A 19,740-nucleotide genomic window follows, 5' to 3' on the forward strand; every position below is an offset into this window, starting at 1 on the left:
CAATGGTTCTCCTTCGTCCTCATAAAGTGACAGAAAGTCTAATGCAGAGGCCATTCTTTGAGTTTTGTGGTGGTCGGTAAGAATTTTGGGCACCCATCGTGCACAGAACTTACGGTAACCCAATCTTGCTGTCACTATCTCATACAAGAGAGTCTTAGAAATCTGTGGAAAACCAGTAGACAACTCCGACATTGAGAAACGTCGATTTTCCCGAACTTTTGCATCAACTGTCTGAACGAGTTCGTCAGTCACCAATGATGGTCTACCACTCCTCTCTTCATCATGAACGTTTTCTCGTCCTCTTTTAAATAAACGTACCCATTCACGGACAACTCCTTCACTCATAACTCTTGGTCCGTACACGGCACAAAGCTCACGATGCATAGCTGCTGCAGAATATCCTTTGGCTGTAAAAAACCTTATGACAGCACGCACTTCACATTTGGCGGGGTTTTCTATTGCAGCACACATTTCAAACTGCCACAAAAACTAAACTAGCGCAGGTACGACGTTCACTCGACCACGGCTTGATGCCGACTGACCTGTTGAGTGCGTGAACGCACAGATGGTGTCACTACTCCCCCCACAACCCGCACTGTGACCAATCGGAGGTTACTTTCTGAACCGCCCTCGTATAAGGGGTGATCAAGAAGTTTCTGTTTGAAGGCTCTACAGTCCAGAAACACTATGCTAGTCAGTCAAAATGACCATGAGCATTGAGTCAATTAATCCACTGACACACCAGGTTGACAATGCCTGTTTGGTAAAACTCCATGTCCTGCTGCACGTAAAAGTCGGCAACTGCCTCCTGGACATCCTTGTCTGACAGGAATTGTAGACCTTTCAAGACCTTTGTTAAGGGACTGAGGACATAATAATCACATGAGGATAGATCAGGACTATAAGGTGGGAGCTCAAGTGTCTCCCACTTGAATTTACATAACTTTTGATTTACAATGTTTGCGATATGAGAATGTGGTTTATAATCAAGCAGCAATACCGCCATTCCACAATGGTGGTGGGAGGTCTTCAGTGGCAGCCACATCCTGCAGTGGGTCCAGAATTACATCCGAAAGGTGGACACAAATGTATTAGGTGTGAGATATTGCTAATGGTGGATCCACTGTGCGTTATATACAGGAATATTATGAGGTGTGGATCCACCATGCACTACATCCTGGGCTAATGTTTGAGGTGGATCCACCTGCGCAAACTCAGGGCCAATGGTACGAATTGACCCATCTACGTAAATGATTGTTGGATATTGTTCGGTGTGGATCCACCCACATACCTGTATGATACGGAGCAGTGTCCAAAAAGTGAATCCATCTGGTCAAAGTCCAGGTCTATTGTCCAGGGTGGACCCACCTGCACAGACTCAAGAATAACAGTTGGCATAGATCCATTTGAGCAGTAATTCCTGAACAATGTTTGGTATTGATCCACTCTCATATGATCTGGGGTAGTGTGCAGAAATGGATCCACCCACAGTAGGTCTGGCACTACTGGTGCTGCCCACCTCCTGCCCCACTACTGCATCCAGCTCAGTTGGGGGAGGGACTGGGGAAGCCGTAGGGGAAGCCGGCACATGAAATAGTGTAACTGAGCTATATGTGTGTGTTTACAACAGAGTAACATCAACACATTTACCCCCTACAACAACCCATGTATATAAGTAATAAGAGCATATATACATTTGTACATTTCCATATGCAATATGGAAAAATACGGTAAATATGAAAAAATATCAAAATATGGAAAAGACAGTGCCACACACACATACACATGCACACGCACAAATAGTGTAATTACACCCACAGTTATAGGTTATGACCAAAAATACTGTCAGCTGGAGTCCTTACTCTTATATTGTTACTACCATTATGGGCAATCAGGAAAACGGGGAGTGATGTGCGAGACTCTAATGCACAGTATTACCCATCCATCTATAATTTTAAGTATTAAATGTGGAAATCGATTGTGTAATGTCATGCTTATATAAAATAGCACAGAATGATTTATAAACTCTTCTCACACCATACTATTTACAGAAGACATTCACATTTTTATCATAATTTTAAAAAATACATGTCAGAGACTAGTAACATCTCGATATAGCCTTGCTCCTCTATTTTAAGGTAATGTCTGCCAGGCTGTAGGTGGGCTCTGTGTGATACACCCCCCTCCCCCTGTGTTACTGGATGGTCTGCAAGACTCTCATGAACCACGAATGGCAGAGTACAAAATTATTTTCACTACTTTCCATTACTGCTATTAATTCTGTATTATTGTAGAAGAGGTGCATGGCAGATTCTGAGCAATGGCATCCACACTGGCATATGCCTGAAAAAGGGGCACAACTAAAATGTGTATGTTTTTCTTCGACTGTGGTGTCCAATGTGTTGGTAGTGGTCTGCACAGTGTCTCAAAGCATCAGCAAATTCTTCTTACTCTTTGAATGGTGAGAGTGAAGCCCATGTGATATGCTAGCACATATACTTGTGCTGAAGTATAATATTATATTTAAAAACATTGGCAGGAGAAGTGTGAGATACTGGTGCCTACACACAGCAGCAAGCAATGCCTAAAACCATGTGACCAAAGACATGAATACTCATTTCCCAGTGGTTGAAATAAGCAAAGGAATGTGCAAGAAGTCATTCCTGCCTGAGACTTGCTAGTAGAAACATCAACAGCACCAATAGGACTTTGATTTGACTCCAGTAGGCATGTATTTAATTTTTTTTTCTTTGCAGGTGTGTATTTGCTATAGCTGCATTCTGATGATTAATTTCTTCTTTGTCTTCTTCTTCTCTTGTTTCAGACATGATGGATGTGAGCACACTTGAAGATCCGCGTGCGACAACTACTCCACAACCTGACAAGGTGATGTTGCATTCATGGCCCCAGGCCAGTTTGTCTACAATGTATTCGCTGCACCTACAAATACTACCACAGTCTGGTTTGCCAACATCATCAGCATGGTATGGGCTGATGATACCAGCTCATTTGCCAATGCAGCTGTGCCCTGGATCATCTCAGGTTTAACATGGACCTTTGTTTCTCGACCCACTCAACGATAATATTGCGATGAATTCGTAGGATATACAGGGTGGTGCAGGGGAATGGGAAATTTTGAACGTTACAGTTGGCAGCACTGTAGCACCGGCAGATGTTCGAAACTTTGCACAATTGATGTGAACGCATTGCCATTTAGTAATCATGGAGAATTGGACTGGTGCGGAACGTGCAGTAGCTGTGAGAGCGTTTTACAAAAATGGTGATAGTGCGACTGATGCGCAGAGAACATTTCGACAGCATTACCAGCTTGGACGTGATGGACGTGTCCCATCTGCACATGCAATTACAATGTGGGTGCATAATTTTGAAGAAACAGGATCTGCCTTGAAAAAGAAACCTCCAGGTGGCATTCCAATGGTACGTACCCCAGAGAACATTGCAGCTGCTAGAGCTGCAATCGAGACAAGTCCTCGCTGCTCCGTTCGACAGCATGCATCTTTGCTAGGGATTAAGCGACGAAGCTTACAAAGAATGCTGCACGAATTAGACTTCCGTGCCCATAAGTTGCAGATTGTGCAACACTTACATGAACGAGACCCAGCATCACGTATGGAGTTTAGTAGCCAGATATTGGCTAAAATCAACGAGGACGCGAATTTCCTTGGCAACTTATGGATATCAGACGAAGCCCATTTCCACCTGAATGGATTCGTGAACAAACAGAGTTTTTGTTATTGGGCACAGGACAATCCTTGTGAGTTTCACCAGTGACCACTACATAGCGCCAAGGTCACAATATGGTGTGCTGTATCATGTCATGGTGTTATCGGCCCTTATTTTTTTGAATGTGAGGATGGTAGTGCAGTGACAGTAACACCCGCTCAATATGTTGAAATGCTTCAAACATTCTTTAGACCGAGACTGTACGAGCTTAATCTTAACGTCGAAAACACGTGGTTTCAGCAGGACGGAGCCGCGTCACACACTGTTCGACAATCAATGGCAGCAGTTCGTCAATTGTTTGGAAGATGCATTATTTCACGTAATGGTGACATTGCATGGCCTGCGAGATCCCCTGATCTTAGTGTGTGCGACTTCTTCCTGTGGGGATATCTTAAAGGCAAGGTGTACCGTACACGTCCTGCAACAATCCATGAACTGAAGGAGAACATTGATAATGAAATCACTGCCATTCCCCAAGATTTGCTACACCGCGCATTCCAGAGTTTTCATAACAGGCTGTTAGAGTGTGAATGCCGAATGAGAGCACATCCTTCCAATGTCATCTTTAAAAAGTAAAGAGACACTTTTGGACATTTTGATTATAAAGACATACTGAATAATGGCATACTGAATGCATTCACTTTCGTTAATAAATTACTAGTTTTATGAATTTATTCATAGAAATGACGTTATTTCAAAATTTCCCGTTTCCCTGCACCACCCTGTAATATTATAAGACATCGCTGCAAATATGATGTGACTTATTCGGATGCTGTTAATTTAGAAACTAAGTAAAATACTATATATGCCTGCATACATATATTTTTTGTAAAGAATTGGCGTGATACTTAGTGATTTTTCTTGTTCTTCAAATGAGATGTAAGCTTTGTGTGGGCAGGGCCTGCACCAGGAGCTGCACCTCCCCACCTGGTTCGCCAGCGATGTGTTTCCTTTGACCACAGACACCGCCACTGCTGGCTCTGGTACCAACATCAATGTGGCAACCCAGCTGCACCCTGTACTGTCTCACAATTGACATGAACCTACATGGCATCAGATGTTGCTTTTACATCTATTTGCACCTAGCAACAGCAGCACAACCCCTGCCTACTTTGTTGTAGATCACAAAGTAAGTCCCATAACAACATTGGTCTAATCTGAGGGTACTGGCTCTTTTGGGGACAATTGAGTATAAAACAATGTCCAAGGTATTTTTTTCATAAATGTCTCATCTCATTTATCAGGAATTGTATCTAGAAAGACATTTCATAATTTACTTGAGCCAGGAACCGGAAATCTCACTGAGGATAAAAATACCATACAGTTTAAGAATGTCTATCACCAGCAGTGGTGTTCCTTCATTGTTTATGCAGACTGCAAGCGCTTCGTAACTCATGTGGTGCATAGTGAAAGTGACCTCTCTGCCTTCCATACAATCCCCAGAGAACGGCACATACCATATGCAGCATTGTATCAGGTTGTATGCTTGTATGATTCATATCTCAAGAAATTTGAGTCATACATCTGGGTAGCTCTGCAAGATGGTTTTCACTGAGCTTGAAAAACCTACATTAGAAATTAGTGGGCTGTATCGCAACAACATCCCCATGACCAACTCACAGGAGAATGATGCCTTGTATGAGAAGCAGTTGTGTATTATATTTTTGGGCTGCCATTATACAAAGAATTTTAAACTCTGTGTAGAGACCACTGTCATCTAACAGAGAATTTCAACAGTGCACCTCTCATCACATGCAATTTGTGTAAAATAGCAACTGGCATGGCAGACACCCATTTTCTTTTACAATTTGATTACCACTTTGTCGTTCAGTGCTTGGTGACTTCAGTCTGAAGGATGATAAAATTAGTGTCATTCCTGATGCTATTGAAAATTATGCTTCTTTTTCTAAGAAATTCATGCCAAAAGTAACTCTCTGCATCCTGCCTGTGCATGTATTTCTTCAGAAACTTGCTGAGATGATGTGTCAGAAGGACATGTATGTCATCAAGAGCTACATATCTAATCCATGCAATGTTTCAGCTTGTGACAAAGAAGGGAATCTTCCTGTAGGAATACCTGAATTCAGTAGAGGGATCACAAAATCACATTGCCGAACATAACTGCATTCTCCAGTACACTAACAGGCACTGCCATTACGGATGCAGAGTATAGGCATGCGGGGAATCTTTGCGTTTGGCATCCCTGGTTTAGGGTAACATGCAAGTTTACTCACGAACACAGCTGTACACCTCGCAGACAATTTTGAGAGGTTCTGGAGAATATATATGGGCACATGCTATCTGGATCTGCTTTATGTTACACTATGACAGGGATTTTGTAGGACAAAATGTTAAGAAAAATGTGTGTCAGCATTAAGGTGACGATCCGTCCCGTTTTTTTCGCGACAGTCCCGATTTTTGTGTGTCTGTCCCAAATTTTTTCAAAGGTAATTTGGGATGCCTGTTTGTCCCAAAATTAACAATCATGACCCAATTTGTCATTCATTTCACCTGTATCGGTATATTTTATTATTAGTTTTAGTTGTTTGACAATAGGGTACGACAAATTGTCCCTGCCCTGATCACACTCATTCATCTTAGAAGGTATTAATAAAATGTAAATGTGCTTTTCTTTGTAACAAATTTGATTGATATTTTGTATTTATTACATTTAATTGAAACCTTCTTCCCATATAATAAATAAATAAATAAATACAGCCTATTGTGCAAAATTTTTAATGTGTCCCGGATTTGGGCCTAGGAAATATGTTAAGTCCCAAATTTGAGTATAGAAAATATGGTCACCTTAGTCAGCATGGAACTGGTACCAATGTTGACAGTCTGTTCTTCAAATGCAGTATTTGTGATGAACTTTGCCAGTGTGTGTAGAGGTATGCTAAAGCAAAAATCTGTGTGTGATTGAGTGTAAGTACAGGTCACCTGAGGATTTAAATTATATCCTTTACTTGGATGTCAACAACATCTACCCACCAGCCATGCAACAAAGTCTACCATATAGAGGGTTCTGATGGATGGCCAAAGGCAAAATCAAGATCCATGGTGTGGTTGCAGATGCTAGTGAAGGATATGTCCTGGAGGTAGAGCTGGAACACCCCACCCACTTGCATTACACGCACGGCACTTTGCCGCTATGTGTGTAGCATCTAGTTCCATGAAATGATTCCATTCCTAAGCTGTTGATAACGCTGGGGATCAAACTGCATTATATTCTACACTACGGAAACCTCCAGCAATGTCCCAAGTTGGTGATGGAACCTCTTAGTAACACCTGTGGCATCTTCTTTAAGGAGCATTGCTGCTTGAAGGAGTACATTGATTTAAACACTAAAGTAAGGCTCACACAATGTGTGATTTTGAAAAAAAAGTTTACAAATTAATGAACAATTCAGTTTCCGGAAAAATCATGGAATAATTTAGAGACAGCTGTGAAACTCATTTAGTTTACCAGTAGGATGGGCATTATGCTGCAAGAGATTACATCATCACGCCTAGTTTCAAATGGTCCACAATCTTCAATGAAGGTCTAGTCACTGCGAAGATGGCCAATATGTCAGTACAGTTCATGAAACCTGCCTGTGTCGGTATGTACACTGGTGTCCAAAATTAAAGCAACAAACAGAAATTTGGCAATGTTGTTTTGGTTTTGCCACAAAACAGTGTAAACCGCTGATAGCAAAGTAGAAACAATGCAGAGAATTCAGAATGTAAACAACTGCAACATGCATAACAGTAGACAGAAATGTTCTTCTCTTTCTAACTTAACGGATTTGCACACACATTCTAACAACTGGTTAATATGCTGAATACGGAATGTGGCCCCCTCTGGCAGCAATACAGGCCCCACAATGAAGGGGTGTCCTGTGAATGACGTCATCCGTTTCATGTCGAAGCAATAACGCCCATTCTTTCTGCAGCGCTGCCCACAGTCTTGGAGAGTGGTCAGTAGATAGTGCCAAGATGCAAGCTATCCGCCTAATGCATCCCGAACATGTTCTACGGGATTCAAATCGGAAGAGTGAGCAGGCCACGTCATGCATGTAATGTCTTCAATTTCCAAGAAGACATCAACCACCTGTGCACTATAAGGTCAAACATTATCAGCCATCAATACGATGTTTGGGCCCACAGCACCTCACAACAACTGCAGATGAGGTCCTGAGATCTCGTCATGATACCTGACAGCAGTTAAACCCTGCTAATTTACCTGTACAGTTTCATGAATCCCACCAACTTGCATTACACGCACAGCAATTTGACACTATGTGTGTAGCATCTAGTTCCACGAAATGATTCCGTTCCTAAGCTGTTGATAATGCTGGGGATCAAACCGTGTTATATTCTACACCACAGAAACCTCCAGCAATGTTCCAGGTAAATATAATCCCTGCCGACACTATTACGGATCCTCCTCAATATCAGTCTCTTTTCACAATGCTTGGTTCCCGAAATCATGTTCCACATTCCCTCCAGATGTGAATCCGTCAAGAATCAATCTCCAGACTTAATTGGGACTTGTCTGTGAAAACAACATTGGTCCACTGTTTGACTGCCCACGTGTCATGTTGATGATTCCACTCTGGGTGTTCCCTTCTATGAAGATGCATCAGAGGCAGCAGACATACAGCAGATCTCTGACAATAAAGGCCACTCTGCCGAAGCCTTCTGCACACCATTTGTATCAATATAACATGTCCAGTGGATGCTGCGAGCTCACATGGCACATGGCACTAAGGTGGTACTGTTGTACCCTTACGGCCAAATTACAGTCCTCTCTTCTGAAGTCACATGTGGTAGGCCCTGGCCTAGTTTTCAGTATACAGTTTTGGTCTCTATAAACTGTTGCCGCATCTGAGAAACAACAGAACAATTCACACTAAGCCATCGGGCCCCATCAGTTTGTTGCGACTGTCCTGCTTCCGTTCTTTCTAAGGCACTCTACCACAGAGAGTCTGGTAGGCATTTTCTCTGTGCCATACTGCACCTTCTGTGACTGTGTACATGGCGATTGTTGTGGGACTACCCAGCAAACACTACCTTGTTTCATAGGAGCTCTGATGTCATCACTGGCACGGTTATCTGTTGACCGGAATGCCATCTTCCATGCAGAACAAGATCGCATGGGCTTCTGGTGGTTTGTGTGATTATATCATGAATTAGTATAATAGAAGGAAACATTCCACGTGGGAAAAATTATATATAAAAACAAAGATGAGGTGACTTACCGAACGAAAGCGCTGGCAGGTCGATAGACACACAAACAAACACAAACATACACACAAAATTCAAGCTTTCGCAACAAACTGTTGCCTCATCAGGAAAGAGGGAAGGGGAGGGGAAGACGAAAGGAAGTGGGTTTTAAGGGAGAGGGTAAGGAGTCATTCCAATCCCGGGAGCGGAAAGACTTACCTTAGGGGGAAAAAAGGACAGGTATACACTCGCACACACGCACATATTCATCCACACATACAGACACAAGCAGACATATAATATATGTCTGCTTGTGTCTGTATGTGTGGATGGATATGTGCGTGTGTGCGAGTGTATACCTGTCCTTTTTTCCCCCTAAGGTAAGTCTTTCCGCTCCCGGGATTGGAATGACTCCTTACCCTCTCCCTTAAAACCCACTTCCTTTCGTCATATAATATATGTCTGCTTGTGTCTGTATGTGTGGATGGATATGTGCGTGTGTGCGAGTGTATACCTGTCCTTTTTTCCCCCTAAGGTAAGTCTTTCCGCTCCCGGGATTGGAATGACTCCTTACCCTCTCCCTTAAAACCCACTTCCTTTCGTCATATAATATATGTCTGCTTGTGTCTGTATGTGTGGATGGATATGTGCGTGTGTGCGAGTGTATACCTGTCCTTTTTTCCCCCTAAGGTAAGTCTTTCCGCTCCCGGGATTGGAATGACTCCTTACCCTCTCCCTTAAAACCCACTTCCTTTCGTCTTCCCCTCCCCTTCCCTCTTTCCTGATGAGGCAACAGTTTGTTGCGAAAGCTTGAATTTTGTGTGTATGTTTGTGTTTGTTTGTGTGTCTATCGACCTGCCAGCACTTTCGTTCGGTAAGTCACCTCATCTTTGTTTTTATATATATCATGAATTAGGTACAGGACAGGGAAATAATGGTTTGTTGTTTTAATTTTGGACACCAGTGCATGTCGTGAACCTCCCCAAACTCTACATGTATTGCTTTTACTACGAGTTTGCGAAACCAAACTTCTCCGTTCTTAAGTTACTTTTTATGGATGCAAACAGTTTCATCTTCTGGGTGAAATGCTGTGATCCATATAAAGTAATTAGGTACAATCTGGAAACATTCAACACATCTGGGTACATAGCCGACAATCCTTTTGGCGTAACACCTGAAAACGGGAAGGCTATCAACATGATGAAAGATGAGGTGAACGGTTCGCAGATTGTGGTGATTTACACGTGCCACATATGTGCAGGACGTGGATCGTGTGAGTTCACAAGCTCTCACATTTGAAATGTGCAAGGTGTGACTCCTTGAGGGTGTTGGTGCAGCTCCACATGTATTGTGCTAGATAATCTTCCCATGAAGAGGCCATGAGGTACATAGTGCACTACCGCAGAAAGCGGGGCTGTCCCTTTGTGAAAAATGGTTCATCTATGGGGATGGGATCGGCATTGTCCAGTGCTCCCACTATTCATTGAGGTGATTAAGTTTGTGGCTGTGTATTTATTTGTAAATAGTTGATGTCTACATGTGAGTATGAGTATGTGTAGAATAGGTGGATGGCCGAGTGTCATAGTTGCATGTATATATTCTGTATAAGAAAAGAAATGAACAGAAACGATTGCGTAAATGTAAATATTCTAGATATTGAGAGAAAATGTAAATACTGTCTATATTAAGTGAAGAAAGGAATAAGAATGAAAAATGTAAATAGACAGATAATGGGATACATAGTTCTTATGATCTTGTACCCTTTAGTCATAAAGATATACAATTATTGTATAAAAAACTGTGTGTATAACAAATAGCATTGTCAATAATTGTTAAAAATTGTTGACAAACAGCAACAAATAATTATAAAAATACATTGCAGAAACAAAATTATTTGTAGTAAACCATAAAGTTAATCTGTAATATCACTGTTTTTATTTCCAAACCCTTTCATTAGATAACTGTTGTTTACAACAAACCAAATCTCTCCGCATGATGCTCAGACATTGAAGGAAGAGGCTTATACACAGCCTAGCTAGTTCTGTAGGATGATAAGAGGGAGGAGGAGGATATTGAATCTTATTGGTCCATTGGGTTTCCTACCATGTTACTACACTCCCATTGGCTGAGTCTCCCACCAATTTTATGTGACGTGATCAGAATCAAGTTATGTCATGATCTAGTCCATTTGCCTAACACATATGGGAGGTTGGTTGAACTGAATGCTCATAGCTATGCTATTGTTAAACAGTAAATGGTTATGGCATTGTCATATCACAAGCCCATACTGATAACACAAATGAGGGCTACCAAGATCCTGCAGCATCTCTTGATTCCTGTCACGGTGTTTTAGGAAGCTTGCTCACCAGAAATGATTTGTTAGCTGATGTTTACCTGTGCTCATACCCGCTCTGCTACACAGCTGTAGGGCCTACACTGTGTTATTATTATTATTATTATTATTAGTAGCAGTAGCAGTATCTGTAGTAGTAGTAGTAGTAGAGGTAGTAGTAGTGGCAGTGGTCAGACATAAAGCAGCTGAAGTCCTCCAATTTCTGCCAGTTCAGAAGCATGGAGTCCAACAATCAAGTAATTTACAAAAAGCAGACCTAAGTATAGTGCACACATTTTAATTTGATCGATTTTAAATGGGGGTGCTGTATGTGTCATGTGAAGTGAGTGTCATTAGAGAGAGAAGTGGTGCAGAGGGAGTGTGTTTTGGAACAAGTGTGGACAGTCAGTTTTCTTCCCGGGAAAGCAGTTGTATCTAGCATCGTGGTCCACTGAGAACTGCCTCATCATTCTATGAAAAAATGTTACTGGAAATAAGCGGTACCAATCATCCATTGAATCATTAGCTCTTGATTAAAAAAAAAACTACCTACAAGAACTAAATGTCATGTATCTTTCATTATTTTAAAAATGGAAGTGTTCAAATAAAAATCTCTTTTATTCTAAAGTTTAGTTAGATGCAAATTTTGGTGACCATGGGCGGAGGGGAGGGGGCCGGGGGTACTAGATAATATCTAATTGTACCCATGGCTACTAACTCAGAAAGTTTGGGAACAACTTTACCAAAAAAAGGTTTCACCCATCGTGATGATCATTCACCAGCTAGAGAGATGTGCTGTTACACATCACTCTACTGGGTTGATATGTGTCACCACAGCATGTTCTATTGGTGATCTTGCTGGCTACAGGATTACCTCAACATAAGTCATACAGTTCGTAGAGACACATGCCGCGTGTAGACTAGCATTGTCCTGTCGAAAAATGGTACTGTCACATCAAAGGTAACACTTGAGGATGCAAGGTGTCTGTGGTGTACCGTTGTGACATCAGAGCTCACTCAGTCAATACTAGTGACCTGAAATCATACCAGAAGGCTCCCCACACCACAATGTCAGGAGACACACCACTGCGCCTTTCCGAAACATTGGGAGAATGGGATCTCTCCACAGGTTGCCGCAATACTAGCTGAACTGGGTCATTCGGGGCAATGCAAAACTGGGATTCATTGTTGAAAACAACATGAGACCATTCGTGTGCTGTCCACAATTCCCAGTCATGGTGCCAGTCCAAAAGCAGACATTTGTCTTGCGGTGCTAACAGTATGGAATGGTAATTTCTTAATCCAGTTACTGCTAGTCTCCGACCAATGGTGAGGAATGTCACAGAGTGCTGCAGAGAGCCCATTATTTGTTCTTGGAAAGCAAGTGCTGACGTGAAGGGGTTACAATGTGCTCGATGCACGATACGGTGATCCCTTTTGTGGTGTTCAGGTGTGGTCAACTGGAACTTGACGGCAAGTAGGCATGCCATCACGCTCCCGTGTGCTACGACACTGAGCCACTGTCACAGTTGAATGTCACACAGAAATTAGAGCAGCCATCCAAATGGAGGCCCACAATGAAGGCGTCAACGGAGGCTTTCAATCCCACCCGTCAGCTTTGACCCGTGACGTAAGGGTGTTGTGGTGTACGACGTCACGACAGCACGGAGCTTAGTTTGTGAGTGTGTTGTGTTTTTAGATGTCATCTTGTTGCGGTTGGTAGTGTCCTCTGGTGGTGTGTGAATGGTCCACGTGTTATGCAGTGTACTGGATTCATTTGGATGTCGGTGCTTGCAGTGTGCATTTTTCAGTTGTGACTGTTATAGAAGAACGGAAATTAGTTTCAGTGAGTTAAGAATTAAGTTTCAACTTTGTTTATGTTACTGTGGTGTCGTTTGAGGTTATTGGTTTGCCGTTTGTCGCAGGGAAAGTCGTTTAATTCAATTCGTGGCTTCTTTTGTTAGGTATGGATATGACTTCTAAGTTTAATAGTGCGTGTCTGCAGGCTGAAATGGGAGATGACATGTTGTCCATCATTAAGTTTCTGCAACTTTTTGGGCTTGTGGCGGAGACAGTGAAATGCGGCGCATGCAAGCAGAATATGTGAGTTGGGGGTTTGTTTTGGTTGTGTTTTTTGTTTTTTTGTTTTTTGTTTGTGTGTGTTTGTGTGTGTGTGTGTGTGATTGGGGTGGCTGACCTAGTGTGTAGCATTGGAACTTTTATGTGATGAGTAGTCGTTTTTTTGGATCTGTTTTTCGCGCGTTGTGATGTTCGGTGGGGTTTTCATGTGTTGTTGGGTCGGTGCTATTTACTGCTTGTGTTGGTGGTTGATGTTTTGTTATTGGCACTTGTGGTTCATTTATGTGTCTTTAATATTTCAATTTTTTTTTTTGTAGCATCAGTTGTATTTGTGCTATATAGGTGAGCTATTCCAATTTGTCGTCGTAGCTATGTGTTTTGGTATCGTGAGTTGCTGTTGACCTATATAGGTCAAGGGATGTGTCCGATTCCAATTTTTGTTGTTTTAGGTGTTGGTTTTATGGTGTCGATAGTTGCGGTGTGATTATAATTTTTGGTGAGTTGGTTTTTATTTTGTGGTACCGATAATTTCGGTTGAGCTACATAGGTGAAGGGAAGTGGCCGACTCCTGTTGATATTGTAAGCGTAGCGGAATTTTGGGATTTTGTGGTGTTTTTATGTCGTCATTTTGTGTGGTTTGGGATCGTGGTGTGTGTCTGTATGTGTTTGTATTTAGTTTGTCTCCACCCAAAAAACCCCAATTTCCCGCGCTGGTCCTGTTAGTTTGATTATATTTTTGGGGGGAGATGTGTTTGTTGGTTTTATATGTATTTTCGTTTTTATTGTCATGTTTATGTAATGACGTCATAGGCGCCAAATTGGAGACGTTGAGAATGGTCGTTCCCGCCATATTGGTGACGGAATGGGTCAAAGCAGACGGGTGGAATCGGACGCTTTCGTAATCCCGAACACAGAGATGCTGCGTAATAGTGTCGGATGGCGTTATCAGCTCCTTAGAGAGTCTGAAAAAGCCTTAATTGACCCCTGCTTTCTTCACACTGATCACTCAACATCTGACACTATCGACGGCCATGACACACCTTACCAGGCTCGGTAACACAACTAATGCAATGTGGCGCCGTTCTACATGTTACAGGGAATTGCAGCTCTGATCATTTACATAACCACTGACGGTATATATGTATGTGTACAAAGTGACACTGACATACACCCACTTCTTCTCGGTGTTTCACACTTGATTAGGGTCTTTCATCTTTAACCGTGGAAGTTGTGCATTTTAACGCCAAATTTTTGACGAATCAGTTCTTTTATAAAGTACTCAAACATTCGATGTTGTTTTATACATAGGAGTTCAATTCATTAAAGAATCAGGATTGGTTGTGCTTTACTGGTACTAACTATGCAAAAGAGAAACTATAAACTAGACAAGTATGGGGATTACATCTACATACATACTCCACAAGGCACGAGTACGTGTCACAGGGTACTTTGTACAAAACTATCGATTTCCTTTTCTATTCTACATGCATATCGAACGAGGGAAAAATAACTTCCCCATGCGAGATATATGAAGACATGCTGAAAAGTAATATCTCCATATTTTTAATGAGAAAACTCTTAAAGCTTTTTTAAATAAAACAAACTTTATTAACAACCTGCGTCATTACTCTTCACACCATTTCTCAGTGGAGCCAACCTGACGACCAACACATTTCTCCCGACGAGAGACCAGTTTGTTGATACTGTCACTGTAGAACGTCTGACTTTGTTGACAGAGCCACAACCTCTTCTCCTCTTCCACAACTTCATCGCTATCTAAGTGAAGTGCTCGGCAGTGTTCTTTTGAGTTTTGGAAACAGATAAAAATCAGATGGGGCCAGGTCAGGACTGTGTGGAAGATGATCGATGATAGTGAACCCGAGGCGTCAGTTAGTTACAGATGACGCTGTGCTTGTGTGTGGTCTGGCACTGTTATTCTGAAGGAGAAGGTGCCCCATGAGTGGATGAACTCTTACAGTTCATGCTTACAGTTTTCTGAAGGTCTCGCAGTACCTTGTAGAGTTTATGGTTGAGTCTTGTGCCTTTAGGCAGTAATTCCAGATGTACCACATCTTGAACATCACATAACACTGTGGGCATGGGTTTGTGTGCTGATGACATGGTATTGAACTTTTTTGGCGTCGGTGATCCTTTCACAATATTGTTTATGGATCCATCACCACCATGTTCAAAATTCAAAAGAAATTGCTGACAGATGTCCAACCTCCTCCGTTTCACATCAGGAGTGAGCATTCGAGGCACTCACATTGCACCCAGTTTTCCGTGCCAGATTTCTGAAATGGTGGCCTGTACATGCTCTCATGAAATGCCACACTTAACTGAGAGCTGGGTCCGTGTCATCAAATGTTTTTCTCTGTTCCAATGAACCTCGTTGGTTGACATACACTATGTGATCAAAAGTAGCGGGACACCTGGCTGAAAATGACTTACAAGTTCGTGGTGCCCTCCATCGGTAATGCTGGAATTCAACGTGGTGTTGGCCCACCCTTAGCCTTGATGGCAGCTTCCACTCTCGCAGGCATACGTTCAGTCAGGTGCTGGAAGGTTTCTTGGGGAATGGCAGCCCATTCTTCACGGAGTGCTGCACTGAGGAGAGGTATCGATGGCAGTCTGTGAGGCCTGGCACGAAGTCGGCGTTCCAAAAAGGACCAAAGGTGTTCAGGTGAGGACTCTGTGCAGACCATTACAGGGATGTTATTGTCGTGTAACCACTCCACCACAGCCCGTGCACTATGAACAGGTGCTCGATTGCGTTGAAAGATGAACTCGCCATCCCCAAATTGCTTTTCAACAGTGGGAAGCAAGAAAGTGCTTAAAAAACCAATGTAGGCATGTGCTGTGATAGTGCGGCGCAAAACAACAAGGGGTGCAAGCTCCCTCCATGAAAAGCACGGCCGCTCCATAACACTGCCGCCTCCGAATTTTAGTGTTGGCACTACACACGCTGGCAGATGACGTTCACCGGTCATTCGTCATTCCCACGCCCTGCCACCGTATAACCAGATTGTGTACCGTGATTCGTCACTCCACACAACGTTTTTCCACTGTTCTATCGTCCAATGTTTACGCTCCTTACATCAAATGAGCCGTTGTTTGGTATTTACTAGTGTGGTGTGTGGCTTATGAGCAGCCCCTTGACCATGAAATGAAAGTTTTCTCACCTCCCGCCTAACTGTCCTAGTACTTGCAGTGGATCCTGATGCAGTTTGGAATTCCTGTGTGATGGTCTGGATAGATGTCTGCCTATTACACATTACGACCCTTTTCAATTGTCGGTGGTCTCTGTCAGTCAACAGACGAGTTCGGCCTGTATGCTTTTGTGCTGTACGTGTCACTTCACTATCACAGCGGAAACAGTGGACCTAGGGATGTTTAGGAGTGCGGAAATCTCACATAAGGACATATGACACAAGTGACACCCGACCACATTCGAAGTCCGTGAGTTCCGCAGAGTGCCCCATTCTGCTCTCTCACGATGTCTGATGACTACTGAGGTTGCTGATATGGAGTGTCTGGCAGTAGGTGGCAGCACAATGCACCTAATATAAAAAACGTGTGTTTTTGTTGGTGTCCGGATACTTTTGGTCACATAGTGTATGTGGTCGTCCACTCCGAGCTCTGTTAAATGCTTTGAGGTCAGCACCAGCTTTACCATCATTACGAACACGAACAGCCCAGTTTCGCACGTTGCTGATGTCGATGCACGCATCACCGTACGCAGCTTTTGCTCTTCTATGGCTTTCAATTGGAGGCACAGTTTCTGTGGTTCGAAACTCGAACACAGCACGCTCTTTCTCACGCACCATCACAGTTCCGTTACACACTGCCATGTTATGCACCACAGTTCGGAGACCCCAGCAGCAGAAGGTTGCAACCTGGGTCAGCGAAGCGGCAAAGTTGGTCAAGAGATACGCATGACATATAATACTTCCACTGATATTGAGAACAGAATAAAAAATTCGGAGGCATTAGTTTTCAGCACGCCCTCAAACACCGAAGGCAGCATTTTGGTCCCACGGTCTTTCCTTCAGCACCCCCTCAAACATCGAAGGTAGCATTTTGGTCCCACGGTCTTTCCCGAACACAGATTCTCTGAATTTATTCAAACAGGATTTTGAGATAACTACTTAGTCTTTCTTCTCAGGATTCCCGTTTAAGTTTCTAGAGCATTTCTGTTACCGTTTGTTATGGAACTTGCTAAGTTGTTACAGTCATAACAGCGTGTCTTTGAATGTGTTCTATATCTGTTGCGACTATTTGATAAGGGCCGTGAACATTAGATTAATACTCTAGGATTGATCACATTAGCCATTTGCATGTGGATTCCTTTACAGATCTTTTGAATTTACCCACAGCCCTTCCAACAAATCTGAAGTCTTAATGTTAATTTTACACGATTTTCTCACTTCATATCGCCCCAAATACGATATGACGTGCTGAGCAATTCCACTGTAAACTTAGAAATGATATAATATCGACTCGTTTCTCGCTCAACAATCATCCACAGCTGTGAGACCGGGACCTGCACTGCCCGCACATACGCAGATGTTGCACAGACCTCCACCCCTCTCGAGTTAAACACTCCCCACTAATACTGGAATACCACGCACTCCATCTGACTTTCTGCGTCAGTGTGCTCTTCCCCTCCCTACTCCTGTACCAGCCAATAAAAGTTCGCAGACGTTCCGAAACACCCAGTGTACCTTTCCCTACCTGGCGTATCGCGCAAAGTAGACTCACAACGCTCCACCGTGTCCCCTACACTCGGGAACTGGCACCGAGCCTCCGTCACCGTGTCCTGCCCTCTTTTATGTCTCTGTACACCCTGTGTCCTTCCTGGAGTAATTCTCACCACTTTCCTGAGCCGCGCGGGATTAGCCGAGCGGTCTCAGGCGCTGCAGTCATGGACTGTGCGGCTGGTCCCGGCGGAGGTTCGAGTCCTTCCTCGGGCATGGGTGGGTGTGTTTGTCCTTAGGATAATTTAGGTTAAGTAGTGTGTAAGCCTAGGGATTGATGACCTTAGCAGTTAGGTCCTATAAGATTTTCACACAGACACACTTTCCTGTCCCAGACTGTGTGATGTCCGGCTGTCCTCCCAACTATGGCCTACCCTATTTTTTCTGTTCCAAATAAAGGCTGCAGCCCACCCTTTTCCTCTATAACTGCGGCCCTAGGATCTACACCCCGCCTCTCGACCATTCCCAGTACTTGTGACCCGTCGTTTCTCTCATCACATCCTCTTCATTCCCATCAGCACTCAAATGCCTCTCCTAGAAAATACCGTCACGAGTCCACGGTACCTCCAGCCGCAAACTCTTCGAAGACTGCAAGTGTCACCTCTTTTTTATTCCTACTGACGTGCAGGGTTATGTGGAGCACCTACAGAGTTTCAGAAGACCGCTGCACGAAAACTACGAGACAAAGAAAAATGACACAGGTCAGTAGATAGTCGGCAAGTTTCGATTCGTAAACGCACCGCGGCACACGCGCGGAGCACTACGTGACAGATGTACCGGAATGTACCGGAATGTAGCGCACAGCGGAACAGAACGCGTGTCTTCGAATTTACTAAATGTGAATCCACTGAGCCAGTTCGGCGATTTTCTACCGAGTACCGGGTAAAAGCTGCAATGGAGAAAAGAAGCCACGAGTGCTACGACACATTCCGAGAGACCGGCGCAAAGGAAGGGGGCGGATCGAATCGTCACTAGAGAAGGTGGAGCACGCGTAGTAATCGTTTGTAAAGGGCTCAGAGAAATTGCCTCGCGAATCGAAACTCTCGGAACTGGTCTGTTCACCGGTGTCTGTGTACGCCTCGCGGTTTCCGCGGAGTCGCCTTGTGGAACCCCGCCGGTTTCTCGCGCGCCGCGCAGCACTCACCGGCGCTGCAGGAGGTGTTGATGGCGCGCGTGATAGTGGCCCTGGCCGTGGCGACGGCGCCCTCGCTGGTCACCACGCAGATGGCGTGCTGCGTCTCCGTGCCTGCCGGCCCCGGGGCGGGCGCGCCGCCCACCACAGCCGCCGCCGCGGCCAGCGCGCTCGCCACCACCAGCAGCCGGCCCGCGGCCATCGCCGACTACCGGCTCTGCTCTGCTCCAGCCACGCCGGGCCCCAAATAAACGGAGCGGACTTCCGGCAGCGCGGCGCGCCTCTCCAGGGGCTAATTCTGGCACCGCGGCCGCCAGCTGCTCACCCGACACACACACACACACACACACACACACACAAGCACGCCAGCCGAGGCTCGTGCAGGCAGCCCAGTCAGCGTCCCCCGCCAGTGCGTCTCGGCGCCGCCAAGCCGACGCCAAGTCTAACAGAGGGACACCTGCCTGAGGCCGCTCTCTGACACAGTCCAA

At 44.1% G+C, this 19,740-nt stretch overlaps 1 protein-coding gene across 1 annotated transcript in view; it reads right to left on the bottom strand.

The window, feature by feature from the left end:
• LOC124802817 (TNF receptor-associated factor 6-like) overlaps positions 1–19,401 on the bottom strand; it is a 110,581-nt gene extending 91,180 nt beyond the window's left edge. Inside the window, exon 1 of the mRNA XM_047263822.1 lies at positions 19,265–19,401. The gene's annotated coding sequence lies outside the window, so the exon portion shown is untranslated. The remainder of the gene's footprint in view (positions 1–19,264) is intronic.
• Positions 19,402–19,740: the final 339 nt, after the last annotated feature.

The sequence above is a fragment of the Schistocerca piceifrons genome, chromosome 6, assembly GCF_021461385.2.
Source record: "Schistocerca piceifrons isolate TAMUIC-IGC-003096 chromosome 6, iqSchPice1.1, whole genome shotgun sequence".
Taxonomy (NCBI): domain Eukaryota; kingdom Metazoa; phylum Arthropoda; class Insecta; order Orthoptera; family Acrididae; genus Schistocerca; species Schistocerca piceifrons.